The sequence below is a fragment of the Chionomys nivalis genome, chromosome 1 (genome assembly GCF_950005125.1).
Source record: "Chionomys nivalis chromosome 1, mChiNiv1.1, whole genome shotgun sequence".
In the NCBI taxonomy this organism is placed as follows: Eukaryota; Metazoa; Chordata; class Mammalia; order Rodentia; family Cricetidae; genus Chionomys; species Chionomys nivalis.
The window spans coordinates 23,793,536-23,800,912 of record NC_080086.1 but is presented as its reverse complement, the minus strand read 5'-3'; the positions used below and the strand labels follow the sequence as shown (position 1 = coordinate 23,800,912).

At 45.5% G+C, this 7,377-nt stretch overlaps 1 pseudogene; it reads left to right on the top strand.

Moving 5' to 3' along the window:
* The first annotated feature begins 2,338 nt into the window (after positions 1-2,338).
* Positions 2,339-2,967, top strand: LOC130882533 (high mobility group protein B1-like; annotated as a pseudogene).
* Positions 2,968-7,377: the final 4,410 nt, after the last annotated feature.

The window sequence follows — 7,377 nt, the reverse complement described above, 5'->3', positions numbered from 1 at the left end:
GGAGGTGGGTGGGGGGATAACCAGGGAGAAAATGCCTGAGAATTTTCCAGAACTTATGATAGAAATGAATCTTCAGAGGTAGAAAATGAGTCTTAAGTCATATAAATAAAAATGAAATTAGTACTAAGTAGTACCATAGGAAACCTCACAAAAGGCAAAACAAAACCAATGATCCCTAGAGAAGATCTTGAGAGCAACCAGGGGAGGGGAAAGCACTTAGAGAGAAAGAAAAATGTGGATGTCCTTAAAAGGACTTCAGTAATGAGGCTGAAAACATTACATTTTAAGTTTAAAGCATTTCTCACCGATTCATTGTATTAAAGAAAGACTGTAGAAATCAGTAAATATTTAGAGAGAACAAAATTTTAAACCTTAGCCAATAAAGACCGAAGGCCACAAAACATGGAGAGCAGTTATTCTCCGGGGTTCACAGGACGCATTTACCAAAGTGTGGAAGCATGTTTGAATGTTATAACCATGGGTGGCACCCTGCCAGCGTCCTGTCCGTGGAGACTAGAAATACTGGAGTCCTGCAGCACATTGGACAGCTCTCCTCAGTGACAGTGACCTGGCCCCAAGGGCTGAAGTTGTGATGTGCTGACTCTGAGGAAATGCTTGCGTTTCAAGCATTATTCAGGTGGGCGCCAACCGCCAGCGGTCTGGTTTATGAGCTTTGAGCACTTATGTCATGAAAGTAATACGCATGCGGTAGAAACTGCACAGCTGATGGGCTGTAGCCCGAAGCTGTAGTTCCCTCTCTGGCCTGTGGTCACAAGGGTAAATGATATTAATTTTTAGTCCAATGCATACTCTGGTGAAGACATTTCCCCCCAGAAATAGTTTTTCAGTGAATTCCATGAGACAATCAATACCTTTATTATAAAATGGGCTGTGTGGGCTGGGTGGTGGTGTTGCTGCTGCACGCCTTTTATTCTAGCACTTGGGAGGCAGAGAAGATGGTCCAGCCTGGTCTACAAAGTGAGCTCCAGGACAACCAGGACTACACAGAGAAACCTTGTCTCAATAAACAGAAAACAAACAACAACAAAAGGGGCTTTGCATTCGATGGTTTTGCTCAACTGTAGGTCACATGAATGCTTCAAGGATGTGCAAACAGGTTAGACATGTTAAAGGCATTTCTGACGGAGAGTTCTCGACTTTTTATGGACTGATGGGATGCCACCCCATAAAACATTGAAGAGCTCCAGTACTCGAAAAGAAGGAGGAGACCCCGGGAAATGGTTCTTTTGAACAGAAAAGAGTCAGGTAGCACAGAAAGTTAACAGACTCATCAGCCAGTAAGGTGGACAACCAAGAAGACTCAAGCTACAGGAAGGCCAAGAGAAATGGAAAGAAAGATACGGGCAAACCTGCCAGGATTTGGGACTAAGTGAGGGAGGAAGATGGCAAAAACTGAGCCGCCTCAGAAGGGACGCCCTAAAGCAAACCATGATGTTGACAGATTAATTGATCAGCCATGGTAGACCTCCAGGATGACCTTGAATGGTCTGGGACAGACCTTGAATGGTCAGAACGGATGGAAGCCCCAGGGGACAGGTCGTCAATGTGGTGTTGACTCCCACAGTTCAAAGGCCCTGACTGACCTGCCATGGTTTCCAAAGGAGGAAATGAATTGAAGGCTGTATTCAGGAAGACTAGAGGGCACACATGTGCACGCACATGAACACACACACACACACAGAGAGAGAGAGAGAGAGAGAGAGAGAGAGAGAGAGAGAGAGAGAGAGAGAATTCCTTATCACTTATCAGGTACAGATATGAGATATGAATTCAGCTGAGGTGGGTGTGAGTAAGTTGCCCTCAGACCTTTGCCTTGCTCACATGGGCCTGACACAAGACACTGCAGAGCAGTTTCCAGTTACCCTGCGGTGGAAAAAAAAAAAAGACAGAGATACAACCACACACGCCACAGCTCAGAGTCTCAGAGACCACATTTAAAGCGTGCTCAAACAGACACTGTTGTGAACGAGCTCCGCCTAGATCCAGCCTGTGTGAACAGTTATCTTCACAGTCTGAGGACTGGAAAACAGGCAGCTAGCTCTTCCCTCACTAGCAATATCTGCACACCCAGGAAGGGGTATGTGAGGGGCGAGCAGCAGTTACTGCCTCAAGTAGGACCGATGGGGAGAGCTTAGCCAAATCTTTCCTTTAGGCTATGGAATGGGGTGCTTGTTTCATTCCGGGCTGCCCAGAACGGAAATAAACACAGAGAAACTATATTATTTAAAACTGCTTGGCCTGAGAGACAGCGCAGGGGCAAGCGAGAGCCGGACGGGCACTGGGCGACTCTGTGCCTCGCGGATGAAACCAACTAAACATGGGCAAAGGAGGTCCTAAGAAGCCAAGAGGCAAAATGTCCTCGTATGCTTTCTTTGTGCAAACTTGCCGGGAGGAACACAAGAAGAAGCACCCGGATGCTTCTGTCAGCTTCTCAGAGTTCTCCAAGAAGTGCTCAGAAAGGTGGAAGACCATGTCTGCTAAAGAAAAGGGGAAATTTGAAGACATGGCCAAGGCTGACAAGGCTTGTTATGAAAGAGAAATGAAAACCTACATCCCCCCCAAAGGGGAGACCAAAAAGAAGTTCAAGGACCCCAATGCACCCAAGAGGCCTTCGGCCTTCTTCTTGTTCTGTTCTGAGTATCGCCCCCAAATCAAAGGAGAACACCCTGGCTTATCCATTGGTGATGTTGCAAAGAAACTGGGAGAGATGTGGATGACAAGCAGCCCTACGAAAAGAAGGCTGCCAAGCTGAAGAAGAAGTACGAAAAGGATATTGCTGCTTACAGAGCTAAAGAAAAGCCTGATGCAGTGAAAAAGGGGGTGGTCAAGGCGGAAAAGAGCAAGAAAAAGAAGGAAGAGGAAGATGATGAGGAGGACGAAGAGGATGAAGAGGAGGAGGAAGAAGAGGAAGATGAAGATGAGGAAGAAGATGATGATAATGAATAAGTTGGTTCTAGCGCAGTTTCTTTTCTTGTCTATAAAGCATTTAACCCCCCTGTACACAACTCACTCCTTTTAAAGAAAAAAATTGAAATGTAAAAAAAAAACCACCATTTCTGGTGGAGCTACCTGGCTTCTCTCTGACTCTGCCTTCTTCCTCCCAGCATTCAGTTTAGTTTCCTCACCCAGCTCTGTTCTACCTGATCAGGCCAAGCCAGCTTTCTTTATTAATTAGCCAATCATATTCATGGCATACAGAGGGGAATCCCACATTCAAGCACTAGCAACACCCCTGTTGGAAACAGTTTTCTCCCCTCCAGATCCAAACAGTCTCTCCGGTTGACTGTTGGACCAGAAGAACCTAGAACATAACCTGGAACAGGAGACTGAGGGGACTTACAGGTTCACTGTATAAATGATGCTTCCCAAGGCACGGGGTTTCAGGCCTGTAATCTGTACCCTTGAGATGCTGAAACAGGAAGATTGCAAGTTCAAGACCAGCCTAGGATAAGTAGTGAGATCTTGTCCCACGATGAAATAAAATAATGCTTGTTAGGAAGGTCTTTGACTGTGTATGTAGCTCAGAGGTAGAGCATCTGCCTAGCATTTGAGAGGTGGTGGATTCCATCACCAGCATTGAAAATATACATATATGCATACTGATAAATTCGCATAAACACACAGGCATACACATACACACAGAGACATATACACATGCATATACACATACAGACACACATAGACACACAGATACACATACATATACACATGCATGTACACATATGCACATATAGTCACATGCAGAGAAAGACATATAAACATACATAAATACACACAAGCACACACATGCATTCAAATAAGAGACCCATCATACCCTGGCACGGAATAACTACAGATAACAACAATACACTATGTGTTGCAAAATTCTGGGTGAAAGGATTTTGAATGCTTCTACCCTGAAGAAATGATGGACGTTTATGGGAACAAACACATCTCCCTGATTTGCCCATATAATGTATACGTGTATGGAAATCTTACACAGTACATACTCCATTAGTGTGTACAATTTAATATTTTTTTTTCTCACGAGGTAATCAAAAATAATTTAAATTACAAACAGAAAAAAATATGAAAGTTATTCCTAATGCTAATTTCTTTGAACTTGATTTAGAGTCTATCTCACTCCTGTTTTAATGAATGGTTTGCTTTTTCTTTGTTTTCCATCTAGAAGAGAGACTATTACTACAGCTGCTACTTTTGTTCAGGTTTTCCATCAAACTGTGTCTCTGAGGTAGACACAAATCCTTTGTGTGTGGGGGGGGGAGCGTTTTTTTGTGTGTGGGAAAGATACAGTTAGGCACAGCCTAGCAGTCACAAAGGCAGGTAGAGAGCTGCAGTGTCTTGTCTGCTCTCAGGTCACCCCCTCTGCTCAAGATCTCTATTGTTGAACTGCCTTTCTCCATGAAACTGAAAATGAATACAACTTCCTCTGAACAAATGGCTTTGTGATAAAAAAGAACTAGCAGAGAGAAATACTAAGAGATGAGAGAGGAGGGCTGGCGGAAATAGGCCGGTCTATAAATTGCTTGCTGCACAAACATGAAAACCTGGGTTCAATTCCCAGAACCCATGTAAAAAAATATCTAGGCATGTTAAGCATACACTTGTAACCCCAGTACTGGGGCAGTGGAGACAGGGAGGTCCCTGAGGCTGGCTGGCCCGCCAGATTAGCCTACTTTCCAAACTCCAAGCCCATGAAAAACACAGTCCCCTAAAACAAGGTGGGAGGCTCAAGAAATTGCTCAGCGGATAAGAGCCCTTGCAGTACAAACACAAGGACTGAATTCAAATCTTCATCACTCATGTAAAAAGCCAGGCATAGCTGGGTGTGTTTGTAACTCCAACACTGGGCAGCAAAGACAGGCAAATTCCAATTGGTTGCCAGCCAACCAATCAAAACGGAAAGCTTCTAGGTCAATGAGAGATGCTGTCTCGAGGTAATAAGGCTGACAGCAGTAGAAGTCACCCAACATGCTAATTTGACTTCTGCGTGTTCATGCACAAGTGTGGACACAAGCATGGCCTTGTGACTACAAGACACACACAGACATACACACCTCACACCAAACGAAACGAATGGCACCTGAAAAACAACAGCCAGTGATTTCTGGTGTTTGTCTGTATGCATGTATGTGCGACACATGTGTGCCTAGTACCTCTGCAGGCCACAAGAGGGCATTAGATCCCCCGAGACTGAAGTTACATGTGGTTGCAAACCATCATGTCGTTTTAATTCTTAACACTGTCAGTAGAGACTGAGCTATAAAAGGGCCAGAATCTGTGTTTCTCTCCCAATAATGTTTTCAGAGTCTAGAAAACAACCTGACACTAATGGGCGCTCCCCAGAGAACCATTCAGTGTCACCTCCTGGAGTCACTGAGCTGTGTGCTGGGAGGTGCAGTCTGAGCTGATCTATGGGTGTGACTATGGGGTATCCCCAGGGCACCGAGCCTAGAGGAACCCTTCACCTACATGACAGCTCTCTACTCAGAGAGCCCCTGATACCACAGTGTTCATGTGGCCTAACACACTGCCATCGCCATCTTGAAATTCCCGAGACATTTAGAAGGAGACCTGCCTTTCTGTTTCACACTGAGCTCCATATCCTGTGACAAGTCCTTGCAGGAATCTGATGGTGCTGTCACCTCCAGGAAGGATTTGTCACTGAACAAGGAATCACAGAAAGATACATTCTATAAGCATTTATTTTAACCCAGAAGATTTATGTATACACACATGCATGCACGCACGTGCACACACACACGCACACACACACGCACACACACACACACACATTCCCATGAAACTTCCTTATTGTTGTCACTTTGGTTTTGGTTTTGTGATACAGAGTTCCATGTATCTCGGGCTGGTCTTAAGCTCACTACAGAGCCAGAGATGACCTTGAACTCCTGATCTTTCTGCTTCCATCTCCCGAGTACCAGAATCATGTCCGTGCACCACCAGGCCTGGCTCACACCTGGCTCATAAGCATCTCTTGGTGCAAAGCCCAAACTCTTTTTGTGATCTTTGTCTACACCACACCCCTTACTGCAGTGATTTCCTGTTTTCACTCTCTAAAGCAGAGGAAGAATTTAAAGGCACCCCTGAGAAGAACCTGGCTGCAGACTCTTGTAGCTTTGGAGTCACCCACTTCCCGGTCTTTCCGGTTGCTTGGCTGACTGCTGAAGGGGACTCTCCACTTTCAGGACGCCTTTCTGGCTTACTCAGTTTAGCTTGCAGATAAATGATTATCCTGCATACTCACGTTTCGTTGTTTCTGTAGGGCCAGCTTCACCTATGCACTTAGCATAAATCAACCTGGGCCACGGTACAAATGACAAAGCAAACAGGGTACAAGGAAGGAATACAGTTAGGTGGTCATTTTACAGAGTGGCCAGGTGGCTGCCGCATGCAGGATGCTGTAGACACTAATCTATGTCTCATGGAGAAGTGGGACTGCTAGTAGCTTGGGTCTTTGGTCCCTGACAGTTAGCTTTAATTATTAAGCTGACACAGATTAGAGCTGTCTACGAGGAAAACATCTTGCCTGGATCAGATTTCTGTGGGGGGGATTAACTGATGCAGGAAAACCAACCTACTGTGGGCAGCACCATCCCCAGGTAGGTGGTTCTGGGCTCTACACAAACGCCTGTTAAGCATGAGCCTGGTACTCGGCCAGAAAGTGAAGGAGCAAGCAGTGTTCCTCCACAGCTCCTAGGCAGATTTTTCTGTCCTGCCAGTCAGCTCCCAAATAACCACACGGAGACTTATTATTAATTATAAAAGCTCAGCTGATAGCTTGGGTTTGTTATTAACTAGTTCTTACAACTTGAATTAACCCATTTTTATCAAACTATGTTTTGTCTTGTGGCTTTGTTGGCTTTACTCTGTACCGCCATGCTGGTTCCTCTCTGGCGACTAAGTCTATCTGGTGACTTCCTGTTTCTTCTTCCCAGTGTCCTGTGTGCCTGAAAATCCTGCCAGCTAGTGGTAATTCAGCTTCTTAATAAACCAACCAGAATGATGCCTCTTCACAGCGTACAAAAAGATTGTTCCTCCACACTTCCGGCCTCTAGGTTTTTGCCTTGAGCTCTTGCCCTGGCTTCCCTCTGTGACGAAGTGTGAACCAATAAGCCTTTTCCTCCCAAGTTGCTTTTGGTCAGAGTGTTTCTCATCACATCAGCAGAGCTCATGCCACATCTGTCCTCCTCAGGCTCAAGGTTGATCCCTCCCCCCCCCCCCCCGCCCCCAGACACTGTCAGGATGCCGTGAGAGGTGGGGCATTATGGGAGAAAGTTAGGCCACTTTGGAATGTTCCCTTCAAAGAGATACTGGGACATATCACCCTCCCACATT